This window comes from Carassius carassius, chromosome 8 (genome assembly GCF_963082965.1).
Source record: "Carassius carassius chromosome 8, fCarCar2.1, whole genome shotgun sequence".
Lineage (NCBI taxonomy): Eukaryota > Metazoa > Chordata > Actinopteri > Cypriniformes > Cyprinidae > Carassius > Carassius carassius.
In genome coordinates, this window is record NC_081762.1 from 1901843 (window position 1) to 1916318 (window position 14476).

A 14476-nucleotide genomic window follows, 5' to 3' on the forward strand; every position below is an offset into this window, starting at 1 on the left:
ATGTGTATGATGCCTTTGTCTGCTGGATAATGGATTTGCATTATTCTTGTAAATCTGATTTGACAGAGCATGTACTGTAAAATAAAGAAATAAAGATATATTTAGTTGGTTTGTACTGTGTATGAATTAAGTATTTTCCCAGTTATTTTAAAGTGTTTTTGAAAATAATGCTTTATTGATAATAATATGATGACATATTAAAAGGTAGTTTAATCCGTTTACTTACAGATCAAACAGTCTCTTTGTGAAGCTGCATCCGGTTCAGAGAATCAGACTGAAATCTGCTGCTCAAACTGTTGAGATCAGATTGAAATCATCAGAGATCTTGTTGAAAATAAATGCCAGTCACTCGAAACATCAGACACAGCTGTATGTGGAGCCAAACAGTCAGGAACAGCACAATGTTTGGTGGAAAGTTTTCTCTTTTTATTTCTTATGTCCTCATTTAATTGACTGTAACTGGACTCTAAAATGTTTAGTCAGGTGTCTGCAAGCTAATAGAGCGACATCTTCTGACAGCTCAATCTGCTTTAACAGAAGAACCAGCAGAGGGTAATAAAGAGCAGTCATCCTCATCATAGTGGGCGGCTCCATCATTCCAGACTCAGGAAGCTCACCTGTGTGGGAACGATGCTTTCGGTTTTGTTTTGCTTGGATCTCGCTAAAGCTGCAGTGGTTTAGACACAGAAAACTAGCTGTTGGGTCATTTTATTGGGTTGTTTTTAATATTTTTACCCGGGTGCTGGGTAGTTTTTCAGTAACTATGTTGTTGGGTCATTTTTAACGCTGGGTTGAGCTTGTACCTGATGAAACAACCCGGAGTTACAATCAGAGCTCGGGCTTTTTGAGTCCTCCACAGGAGAGAGCTGCTCTCAGCGCCGTCGATCTGCTGCACTTCTTCAGCGAAATAAAGGTTTGTAGACATTTAATATTTCATTTATAAAGTCTTTACTGTGCTGTAAATTGTATTATTTTATGATATGTGAGTAAGCAGCGTCGCTTCGCTCGATGGAAACATTTTGTCTTGCATAATAATGGATTTTATTATATATTCGTCATGACTTTGGCATTCGATTATTAACCCCTTACTAGTCACCCCCCATTTTTCGCCATGGAGACAGAAATGACATACCCAAAATAAAAAGGTTTCTGCTCATTCTTTCTGACTAGATACATAATCAACATATGTTCACAAAGCTGACACTTCGTTTTCCAGTGATTTCTGTACGTGTTTGTTTTGTAGGAATTTACGTGATGTTGTTTAGTAAACTCTAGATGTCTATTAATTAACCTTACATTTCGAGCAAGTGTTAAAATGAAGCGGCAAGAAAAGTTATCGACTTCCTCAATAAGTAAGTAACCATGAAATGAAGTACGTTATATGCAGTTTTGATCTTATCACTGATGTCTTTATTATTAATTTTCTTTGGATATAGGCCTATACAGACCCATATACACTTTTTTTATATATATGTAGGCCTAATCCTAAAAGCCTAATTTATAAACCACATCCTTGCAACTATCTTCGCTTTAACATCTTTATTTATTTTTAATTTAGCTGCGTGTCTCCAAATTTTCTGTGTAAACTAAAGTCAATATCTAACTGAAAAAGAATATCTGCTGATTCAGATGATGCCTGTTCTGAACATATACAATAATATGATGCCAAATCGAATTAATAAAGAAGTGAAATCTTGATTACTGATTAGAAATCAGAAGTCAGAGTCTTCTGTTTTCTATAAACACATACATCTTGTATTTTGTTGTATCTGAGTGTTTCTGTCTCATCAGACGTATCTGTGCAGCTTCATGAAGACTGAATGAATCATGGAGGACACACAAGCATTCAGAGATGGAGATGTTTCTCCAGGATGCAGGTATGTCAAAGTCTTCATATGATCTTAATGTTAAATAGAAGATACACTGTACACCACATGACCAGGGTGTTTAGGTCTTTAAATACTGACACCAAAACAACAAAGACACCACAGACAGATAGACAGGTGGATGGATAGATGACATTATCCTTGGACAGTCATCACTTTTCAAAATATCTTCAGCTTCATTTATTTCGATATATTTATTTTTCAGATAGACAACATTCTCGTGTTGAATTTATTTTTATGTAAAATCAATCAGTTGGATTCTTGTCTCTACTATATTATCTCTTTTCCAAATGTTTCTATTCTATTAAAGTCAATTTCAGGTGGACAGATCAAACTCATCAGAGCCCAGCTGTGTGTCCATGAAGAGTAACTGGTCTATGGATAAACCATTACATTTTCAGGGAAGACACACATCACCTGATCCGAGGTACAACATTTTACCATCAAATTACAGCACAAAAGGAATAGCTGTATCACTTTAATAGAAAAACACATCAACAGAACAGAAGTCACTGCTATCTGTCCCTAAAGTACACTATGACAAACTATCTGTAAAAACTGAGAGTCATCTTGACTTACAGACCCAGTGAACACATCTTGACTGTAGATACGGGCGAGCAGAAGAAAACAGACGCATCCTGCTGCCCTGCATCATTTTGACCATTAAACTTTAAAGTTAACTTAACAAAAAATACAAACCTCCTTTTTTGGCAATTATTTTGAGATATGGTTAAAAGAAGTTTTGTTCCAGTATTTCACAATACTTGTTTATTTGTTTCATTCATCTAATCTGGGGATTATTAGGTTTTTGTTTTGAAAAACTGAAGCATGTCAAATTGACTCTGATGTGATTCTCCAGTTTTAATAGCTCTGATAATAAACATAATTAACAATGTTAAATGCAGCTAAATTTTATTGTAAGAAAAACGCACAAAAATACATTATTTACCCCTGTTTGCACCTGAAAAGTGTATATTCACATCTCCTTTATATATTTTTATTATATTTACGTTTTCAACATAATCTAATTCTAAAGCTTGTAAGATGATGAACTGCATTTTAAGCATTTTACTCTAAAATGATCAGGTACATCAGCAAGCATCATTCTGTTAGATGGACATGGACAGGACAGGACCCTTGAAAAGTGTTTGGTTAACTAACCTCTGTTTAAGATCAACTGAGACACAGCTGCACAGTCCTTCAAACCTGCACAGGTTTCAAGAACAGTCCTTCAGTTTTTATGTCAACTAAAGATAAAATCAGCTGCGATTCTTTACTATTTATTCTATTCTTTATACTGTTGTCTCTGTTCTATTATTATTTTGCCTTTCTTTATTTCTACATTTCTTTCACCAAAAAAAAAACTAATGTAATATTTTTTGCTGGCTAAGTTAACACAGAATGACTTTATATGAATTATTGTTTGTGTTATCTCTACTCAATGGTATTGTCTCTGTTCTGTCCATAATTAGTGAGCAGTCTGTGGACACTCCAGAAACATTTACAGAAAAACACGTGTCATCTATTATTAGGTACAACATTTCTGTCTAGATATAAAGATATCTGTCACTTTAACTCATCTAATGTATGATGTAATCTAGTATTTTATAGTTTCAGTCGTGACTCTCAACTGGACCAAAGCAGATTCAAATCAAATCTGCTGAAGAAGTTTGAGCGTCTGTATGAAGGAACAGCGATGCAGGGAAACCCAACTCTCCTGAATGAGATCTACACAGAGCTCTACATCACAGAGAGTGAGAGTGGAGAGATAAATAATGAGCATGAGGTGAGACAGATTGAGACACAATCCAGGAGAGCAGCAACAGAGGACACAGCCATCAAATGCAATGACATCTTTAGACCTTTGTAACAGTTTCAGAGTGTGTTCACTATTACTGGCGGTTTATAGCTGTTTTGTAATTATCTTCCTGGTCACCAGGGGGCAACGCCCTCAGGTAAGGGGGTTAGAGTACCCATATAAGGAAGAATGAGTGATCTAGCTAGGAAGGCCATGTGGTGGCTTTTCTTGGAGAGGACTCACTCTTTCTACTAAAGAGGGGTTTTGAGTTAAGGCTCAATGGTTATGCCTCTTTTGGCTACTATTTGAGGAACAGTGCGTTTGCAATACTCAATGTAGGCCATATTTCCTCAATTGTGTTGTTTGGTGTTACCCGGAATCCTTGTGTTCAATACGGGCTTAACCCCTGCATCAAATCTTCTTCGAACGGATTTCTTTGGTGGATTATATATTTTTTTTGTTCCAACCTGGCCCAGAGGACTACAAGTTTTGGCTGAGTGGGTTTTTTGCGGTGATGGGACTGTGGTCGCAACTGGTATAATTTTGAACTGAACTTTTGTGCACTATCAATTGGACTGATCATCGCTGGATGGCAGGTTCATTATTTCCATTACACACATAGCATCCATATTATCCTTTTATGGTTTTGTGTTTACCTTGTATGGACTGAACTACTGTTGAAGGTCTCATTGGACCAGGTTTTGGGTGATTGTAAGCTATTATTGCTTTATGGTGTTGTGATATATTGTTTTGATATATATTCATTTTGAGCTGGTGGTTGGCAATTATATTTGGATGTGATTCCCCCCTTATTTTTTTTTTTGTGTTTCATTTTTGTCTTTGATATTAGACGAGTTGCTACACAAAATGGCACCCGAACAGGGACCTTCCAAAGGCAACCAGTTCATTTGAAATAATCTTGATTTATTTGTTTGTGTGTACTGGGTGTTGTACGAACAATGGTATTTTTTTATATACTTAACTGTTTATAGTTGAGCAATAATATCTTGTATTTTTCAGTCATTCATGTTGCTTTAATACCCATGTGTATTTTTTTTTTATATATAGTAGTTTACTCATAACCTCCCAAAATGGATGCTGATCCTGCCGAGACAGTGGGTGAGGGCCCATTAGAGCCAGATTATGGTTCAGATGCTTTCACTTTGCGTCGTGAACCCCTGCAAGATATCATACAGTCGCTCAGTAGTCTCTATTTGGATCCTGTATTGGAGGGTGAAGAGGGAGAAGAGCTAACTGTGCTGCCGCCGCCACCACCAATAGAGGAGGATGAGAGTCTGATATCTATGGTGATTGCCTCAAGGGTAAGCCAAGTTGAACAAAAAGTGATGGGGTTGGAGAATGATATCAAGTGTCGCATTAAGGACTTTGAAACACAGGTACTTGATGGATGTAAAACCCAGCGTGACCAGGTGTACCTTTTGGAATCTCAAGTCAGTGCCCTAGAAAGGTCGCACAAGAAGTTGGCTGAAACCATACTTGATGGAACTAAACAAGAATGTCAGAGAGTGAAACTGCTCCTTGAGCAGAATATGCAATCGCTGGGAAATGCTGTCATGGACTGCCTTAGACGAAGAGATGAACAGTTAAAGGCTAAGGTACTCCCCATTCCGTATGCCATGTCCACTCCCACTGTAACTTCAGCCTCACCTTTTGACACTGGGCAGCGATCAATTCACTTTAGTGCTCCCATCAAAATTGAATTTCCAAAGTTCAGCAGTCAGGAAGGAGAAGATCCGATAGCCTACCTAGAGAAGTGTGATGAATATCTGGCTATTCACCCTCTAAGTAGTACAGAGATATTATCCATGCTTCCGTCAGTACTTATCCACACAGCAAAAGACTGGTGGATTGCTGAGAGAACCCGGGTAAAAACTTGGGCTCAATTTAAGACCCTCTTCTTGCGATCGTTCTTACCTGATGACCACGAAGTCGAAGCTGAAAGAAAAATCAGGGAGCGAAAACAGGAAATAGGAGAAAGTATACGCACTTTTGTTTATCAGTACAGAGCGCTGTGCTTAAGACTGAAGCCTTCTATGTCTGAAAGAGAAATTCTACAAGCCACTCTCCGAAACTGCAATCCTCGTATTGCTAGCGTACTAAGGGGTACCGTATCTACAGTGGACGAGATGGTTAGAGTGGGAACATTGGTGGAGAGAGACCTCAATGAGGAGAGAGCATATTGGAGACAGAGACAGGCTGAGCAATCACGAAAACCTGCTGTGGTTGGAAGAGCTGGTCGAGGTCAGCATGATAGTCAACCTATTGCTCTCTTGGATGGAACTTGTGAGCGTTCTGTAACTCCTCTGACATTACCTCTAGTTATTCGTGGTTATCCCTTTGAAGCTTTAATAGATACAGGCAGCACTTACTCGTTGGTACAAGAATCCCTTTGGCATCGTATCAAGGAAAGGGAGGAGGTTTGGCAGTCTGCTAGAGGGCAGACGTTTTCCCTTGCCAATGGACACCTTCAGCATGCCTTGGGAAAGGTAACATTAGAATGCACATTGCATGACCATGTTTATCCTTTTAACGCTTACATCATGAGAGATCGTGATTTGACGTTTCCCTTGATAGTAGGCCTTGATTTCTTGAATGTCTCTGGCATGGCCCTGGACTTCCATGGCGCAACATATTCTTTGCCCGAAGAAGATTTGATGCAGGGGTTAAGCCCGTATTGAACACAAGGATTCCGGGTAACACCAAACAACACAATTGAGGAAATATGGCCTACATTGAGTATTGCAAACGCACTGTTCCTCAAATAGTAGCCAAAAGAGGCATAACCATTGAGCCTTAACTCAAAACCCCTCTTTAGTAGAAAGAGTGAGTCCTCTCCAAGAAAAGCCACCACATGGCCTTCCTAGCTAGATCACTCATTCTTCCTTATATGGGTACTCTAACCCCCTTACCTGAGGGCGTTGCCCCCTGGTGACCAGGAAGATAATTACAAAACAGCTATAAACCGCCAGTAATAGTGAACACACTCTGAAACTGTTACATACCCCTCCCTTCTGAAAAAGGCTAGACAGCCCCAAAAAAGGGTTTTAACTTCTCTACATGATAGATCTCGACATTATTTGGCTCCTGGACCATTTTTACTCGATAATTGACTGTATTAAGTTTTGACATAACTTTAGCAGGTCCTTGCCACTTGGGAGCCAGCTTTGCCATATAAGCATCACTTGCTCGAGACAGCGGGTGAGTTTGTACCCATACTAAGTCTCCTTCTTCATATTGGACTAATCTCCTTCTGAGATCATAATACTTGGCTTGTCTCATCTGGGCTCTACTCACATTGTCTTTGACACACTCCAATAAGGCCTTCTGTCTCTCAATGATGTTATAAGCGGCTTGGTCAGGGTCTGGAGACTTGTGGACCAGACGCTCAAAGGGACCTTTCAGTTTTCTGCCAATTGCAATTTCAGCAGGTGTGTGGTCAGTGCTCTCCTGCCATGCCGAATTTAGTGCATACCGAAATTCAGGGATCCACCTATCCCATTGGCGATGGTTCTCTTGCACATAAGAGGCTAACATGGTCTTAAGGGTACGGTTAATTCGCTCCGTCAAATTAGTCTGAGGATGGTAAGCCGTTGTGAGTTTCTGGACCACCCCCCACTGCTTGCAGGTGTCTTGAAGCAGTTGAGATGTAAATTGAGGTCCTCGATCTGAGACTAGATATGCTGGGGTACCCCACCTGGTAAAGATTTCCTTCGTCAGGACATTTGAAATCAAGGGTGTTTTTGCAGATCTTAAAGGAAATAATTCCACCCACTTGCTGCAATAATCCACAATCACCAGCAGGTATTCATTCAGGCGAGTACTTTTGGGAAAAGGCCCCATTAGGTCAATCCCTAACATAAAGCCTGGTTCAACAATGGGAGTTGATTGAAGTCGGCCTGCAAGTTTGGTGATCCGTGGCTTATACTGCTGGCACGTCTGACACTCTTTACAGGTCTTCCAGACATCCTTCCGAATCTCTGGCCAATAGGCCACCTCCAGCAATCTGCGCAAGGTTTTCATGCGTCCCAGATGTCCGGACAAGAGGTCTGTATGGAGGAAGATAGCATTCCCAAAACTGCTTTTGTCACCAAATCTGCACAATATGAGTTCATTCGTCTTCCTTTTGGTTTGAAAAATGCTGCTTCGACTTTCCAGCGATTAATGAATACCATCTTACAAGAGCTCATCGGTAGATGTTGTTTTGTCTATATAGACGATATTGTTGTGTACTCGGCTAATGTTCAGGAGCACTTTGGGCATTTAAGACAGCTGTTCACAAAGCTGGAAGCTTCGGGTTTGACTTTGAACTTGAAAAAATGCAACCTAATAAGAAAGTCCCTTTCGTTCCTTGGTCATGTCATCTCAGAAGGAGGAGTCAAGACTGAACCCTCTAAGGTTGAAGCTGTCCATAATTTCCCAATTCCCAAGAATGTGAAGGAAGTCCAGCGATTCCTTGGCTTGGCGGGTTGGTATCATCGCTTCATACCTAACTTTTCAGAGCGTGCAGCACCTCTTCATGCCCTGAAAAAGAAGGATGTCTTGTGGGTATGGACTCAGGAGTGCCAACAATCATTTGAGTGGCTAAAGGAAGCTCTGCAGAAAGCTCCTATACTTAGACCTCCAGATTTCAGTCGGCCCTTCAGAGTGCAAACAGATGCCAGTAACGTTGGTTTGGGGGCAGTATTAACACAAGAAACGGATCAAGGGGAAAATGTAGTAGCGTATGCTTCCAAGCTGCTGCAGAGTGCTGAGAAGTCATACTCCACAGCTGAGAAAGAGTGTCTCGCTGTAGTATGGGCTGTGGAGAAATGGCGAGAGTACCTCGAAGGAAGACACTTTGATGTGCTTACAGACCATTCTGCACTCACATGGGTTTTTAATCATCCAAGACCCACGTCTCGGTTAACAAGATGGGCCATTCGGCTCCAAAGCTTCGATTTTACGGTAAAGTACCGTAGAGGGCAGTGCAATGTTATCCCTGACACGCTGTCACGAGGAATGGAAGAAGAAATCCCTGGGACAATTGCTCTCTCTCAGGCGGTCAGTGCCCCATGTAACTTACCTTTGAACTGGGAGGACATCGAGCGTGGGCAGAAAGAGGATGTTTCTCTTCAGCATCTCTGGGATGAAGCCAAAATTGATGTTGCAAATCCAAATCGAATTCGTTATGTCATTCAAAATGACTACTTATTTAGGTGTACCGTCAACAAAGATGGAGGTCAAGTTTTCCAAGTGATCATTCCTACACAATACAGAGAGCAGTGTCTTCAATTCGTCCATGCAAACCCCTTGTCCGGACATCTGGGACGCATGAAAACCTTGCGCAGATTGCTGGAGGTGGCCTATTGGCCAGAGATTCGGAAGGATGTCTGGAAGACCTGTAAAGAGTGTCAGACGTGCCAGCAGTATAAGCCACGGATCACCAAACTTGCAGGCCGACTTCAATCAACTCCCATTGTTGAACCAGGCTTTATGTTAGGGATTGACCTAATGGGGCCTTTTCCCAAAAGTACTCGCCTGAATGAATACCTGCTGGTGATTGTGGATTATTGCAGCAAGTGGGTGGAATTATTTCCTTTAAGATCTGCAAAAACACCCTTGATTTCAAATGTCCTGACGAAGGAAATCTTTACCAGGTGGGGTACCCCAGCATATCTAGTCTCAGATCGAGGACCTCAATTTACATCTCAACTGCTTCAAGACACCTGCAAGCAGTGGGGGGTGGTCCAGAAACTCACAACGGCTTACCATCCTCAGACTAATTTGACGGAGCGAATTAACCGTACCCTTAAGACCATGTTAGCCTCTTATGTGCAAGAGAACCATCGCCAATGGGATAGGTGGATCCCTGAATTTCGGTATGCACTAAATTCGGCATGGCAGGAGAGCACTGACCACACACCTGCTGAAATTGCAATTGGCAGAAAACTGAAAGGTCCCTTTGAGCGTCTGGTCCACAAGTCTCCAGACCCTGACCAAGCCGCTTATAACATCATTGAGAGACAGAAGGCCTTATTGGAGTGTGTCAAAGACAATGTGAGTAGAGCCCAGATGAGACAAGCCAAGTATTATGATCTCAGAAGGAGATTAGTCCAATATGAAGAAGGAGACTTAGTATGGGTACAAACTCACCCGCTGTCTCGAGCAAGTGATGCTTATATGGCAAAGCTGGCTCCCAAGTGGCAAGGACCTGCTAAAGTTATGTCAAAACTTAATACAGTCAATTATCGAGTAAAAATGGTCCAGGAGCCAAATAATGTCGAGATCTATCATGTAGAGAAGTTAAAACCCTTTTTTGGGGCTGTCTAGCCTTTTTCAGAAGGGAGGGGTATGTAACAGTTTCAGAGTGTGTTCACTATTACTGGCGGTTTATAGCTGTTTTGTAATTATCTTCCTGGTCACCAGGGGGCAACGCCCTCAGGTAAGGGGGTTAGAGTACCCATATAAGGAAGAATGAGTGATCTAGCTAGGAAGGCCATGTGGTGGCTTTTCTTGGAGAGGACTCACTCTTTCTACTAAAGAGGGGTTTTGAGTTAAGGCTCAATGGTTATGCCTCTTTTGGCTACTATTTGAGGAACAGTGCGTTTGCAATACTCAATGTAGGCCATATTTCCTCAATTGTGTTGTTTGGTGTTACCCGGAATCCTTGTGTTCAATACGGGCTTAACCCCTGCATCAAATCTTCTTCGAACGGATTTCTTTGGTGGATTATATATTTTTTTTGTTCCAACCTGGCCCAGAGGACTACAAGTTTTGGCTGAGTGGGTTTTTTGCGGTGATGGGACTGTGGTCGCAACTGGTATAATTTTGAACTGAACTTTTGTGCACTATCAATTGGACTGATCATCGCTGGATGGCAGGTTCATTATTTCCATTACACACATAGCATCCATATTATCCTTTTATGGTTTTGTGTTTACCTTGTATGGACTGAACTACTGTTGAAGGTCTCATTGGACCAGGTTTTGGGTGATTGTAAGCTATTATTGCTTTATGGTGTTGTGATATATTGTTTTGATATATATTCATTTTGAGCTGGTGGTTGGCAATTATATTTGGATGTGATTCCCCCCTTATTTTTTTTTTTGTGTTTCATTTTTGTCTTTGATATTAGACGAGTTGCTACACCTTTACCTGGACAAGACAAAGTCATCAGAACTGTGATGACGAAGGGAGTCGCTGGCATTGGAAAAACGGTCTCTGTGCAGAAGTTGATCTTGGACTGGGCTGAAGGGAAAGAGAATCAGGACGTCCATTTTATATTTCCACTTCCTTTCAGAGAAATCAACCTGATGAAGGACAAAACACTCAGTCTTTCAGATCTTCTTCATGTCTTTTTTCCTGAAACAAAAGAAATGGAAATATCCAGTGATGAATATAAAGTGTTGTTCATCTTTGATGGTCTGGATGAGTGTCGTCTGTCTCTGGATTTTGAGAGTACAGTGAAACTATGTAATATATCTGAATCAGTCTCAGTGGACGAGCTGCTGATGAACCTCATTGTGTGGAATCTGCTTCCCTCTGCTCTCATCTGGATCACCTCCAGACCAGCAGCAGCTGATCTCGTCCCCTCTGAGTGTGTCCATCGAGTGACAGAGGTACGAGGCTTCAATGAGCCACAGAAGGAGGAATACTTCAGGAAGAGAATCAGTGATCAGAGTCTGGCCAATACAATCATCTCACACCTGAAGTCATCAAGGAGCCTCTACATCATGTGCCACATCCCAGTCTTCTGCTGGATCTCAGCCACTGTTCTGGAGAAGATGTTGAGTCGAGCAGAGAGTGGAGAGATTCCCAAAACTCTCACTCAGATGTACACACACTTCCTGATCCTTCGACCAACATCAAACATGAGAAGGACTATGAGAAGAACTATGAGAAGAAGGTGACAGATGAAAATATGATCCTCAAACTGGGGAAACTGGCTTTTAAGCAGCTTGTGAAAGGCAACCTGATCTTCTATGAGGAAGACCTGAGAGAGTGTGGCATTGATGAGACAGAAGCAGCAGTGTACTCAGGATTGTGCACTCAGATCTTCAGAGAGGAGACAGGCTTGTATCAGGGGAAAGTCTTCAGCTTCGTTCATCTGAGCATCCAGGAACATCTAGCAGCTCTATATGCACATCTCTCCTTTACAAAGAACTACAGAAATGTGTTTGACCAAACCAAACAAAGTGTGTTTTCTAAATTTGTAAACCGGCTTAAATATAATTCACTATCTGAGCTGCATAAGAGAGCTGTAGATGAAGCTTTACGAAGTAAAATTGGACATCTGGATCTTTTCCTGCGTTTTCTTCTGGGTCTTTCATTGGAGTCCAATCAGACTCTCTTACGAGAACTACTGACACAGACAGGAAGCAGCTCCTACAACAAAGAGGAAACAGTTGAGTTCATCAAACAGAAGATCAGGGCGAATCACTCTCCAGAGAGAGCCATCAATCTGTTCCACTGTCTGAATGAACTGGGAGATGATTCACTGATGCAGGAGATCCAGGATTATCTGACATCTGGAAAAATAAGAGAAACCAATCTCTCCTCTTCACAGTGGTCAGCTCTGGTTTATGTGTTGCTGACATCAGAGCAGAAGATGGATAAGTTTAATCTGAAACAGTTTATTGGAGGCCAAAATACAGCAGATGAAGTTCTTCAGAAGCTGCTGCCTGTGATTAAAGAATCCAGATTAGTTCAGTAAGTCACACTGACAACAATCACTACACTGATAAAACATGATCACATTTAGCACTTTAGCATGCACTTTCTTACCAAAGCAGTAAAAGGAGGAAACATATATTATTTATATCAGTGTTTCCTGAACTGAGAGACTGAAGAGTGTCATTGTTCTCTACAGGTTGAGTGATTGTGGAGTCACAGATGAAGGTTGTGCTGCTCTGGCTTCAGCTCTGAGATCAAACCCCTCACACCTGAGAGAACTGGATCTGTCTGTAAATAAACTAGGAGCATCAGGAGTGAAGCTGCTCTCTGATCTACTGAAGGATCCTCACTGTAAACTGGAGAAACTCTGGTAAGATTATATAAATCTGTCAGCATCCTCATAAATATTGCTCCTTTGTTGATTATGAACAAAATGAAAACCAAAACTGTGTCATAAAGAAAGTTTCCCGTCAGTTAATTGAAAATGATGCTGTTTTAATCTTCATTACATTCTTTCTAAAGTTTTTGACACAATTTTAAAATACTTCTGATATTATAGTTTGAGTAGATGATCTAAAACATCTACTTTATATCATACAGATGTGTGTTAATGATTTGGGGTATTTACAAAAGAATTAAACAGTTCTGACGTGTTCTCTGATATTGAAACTAACCCTGAAAATACATGTAGAAGGAGATCTGAACAGAGATTGTGCTGTGTTTGTCTGAGCAGTCATTGAGTAGCTGTCAGTGTATTAGATTTATCCATTACATTAAATAAATACATCTGACCAAAGTTTTGTTGGCAAACAAATTTATTGGTTAATTTAAAAGGGTTTCCGCAGGATTTTAAGATCATATTTAAGACTTTTTAAGACCTGCACAAATAAAATAAATACATATGAGCGGAGTAGAGCAATGTCTATATAACTATATTAAACTGTGAAATTACTATAAAAAGCATAATTTACAGTTCAGAATCAAGTTTTCACAAAAACAAGAAGTTTTATAAAATGATAAACTTTACATTCAGCCTTTAAACCACTTTTAAAAAAAATGGATGAGTCAAAATTATTATATTCATTTAAACAATTATTATCAATAAATTATTATATCAGTTAAATAACATAAATTGGGGTGTGTGATATTAACTAATAATGATATCTCAATAATTTTCTTGGATTTTATCGATATCGATAATTAGACGATATGTTGATGAGTGTGTTATTGTGCTGACTTCTTAGGGACTGTCGTGGACAGCTGACCTGAGAGACTGAAGAGTGTCATTGTTCTCTACAGGTTGAGTGATTGTGGAGTCACAGATGAAGCTTGTGCTGCTTTGACTTCAGCTTTGAGATCAAACCCCTCACACCTGAGAGAACTGAATCTGTCTGGAAATAAACTAGGAGCATCAGGAGTGAAGCTGCTCTCTGATCTACTGAAGGATCCTCGCTGTAAACTGGAGAAACTCTGGTAAGATGATATAAATCTGTCAGTATCTTCCTAAATGTTGCTCCTTTGTTGATTATGAACAAAATGAAAAACAAAACTGTGTCATAAACAAAGTGTCCTGTCAGTTAATTGAAAATGATGCTGTTTTAATCTTCATTACATTCTTACCAAAGTTTTTGACACAATTTTAAAATACTTCTGATATTATAGTTTGAGTAGATGATCTAAAAACAGCTGTTTTATATCATACAGGTGTGTGTTGATGATACGGGGTATTTACAAAAGATTTAAACAGTTCTGACGTGTTCTCTGATATTGAAACTAACCCTGAAAACACGTAGAAGCAGATCTGAACAGAGAAAAGTGTGTACCATTTTTGGGGTCAAATTCTTTCATTTGGGCTGTTAGCAAGCAAATAAAAATTTATATAATCTATAAAATCTCTATTAAAAACACACACACACACACGCACTCACACACACACGCACGCACGCACACACACGCACTCACACACACGCACACACACACACACTCACGCACACACACACACACTCACGCACACACACACACACACACTCTCACACACACACACACACTCTCACACACACACACACACACACACTCTCTCTCTCACACACACACACACACACACTCTCACACACACACA

The 14476-nt window shown here is 40.4% G+C and overlaps 1 pseudogene; it reads left to right on the forward strand.

Annotated features, from left to right (window-relative positions):
• Positions 1-526: 526 nt before the first annotated feature.
• Positions 527-13834, forward strand: LOC132144956 (NLR family CARD domain-containing protein 3-like; annotated as a pseudogene).
• The last annotated feature ends 642 nt before the right edge of the window (positions 13835-14476 follow it).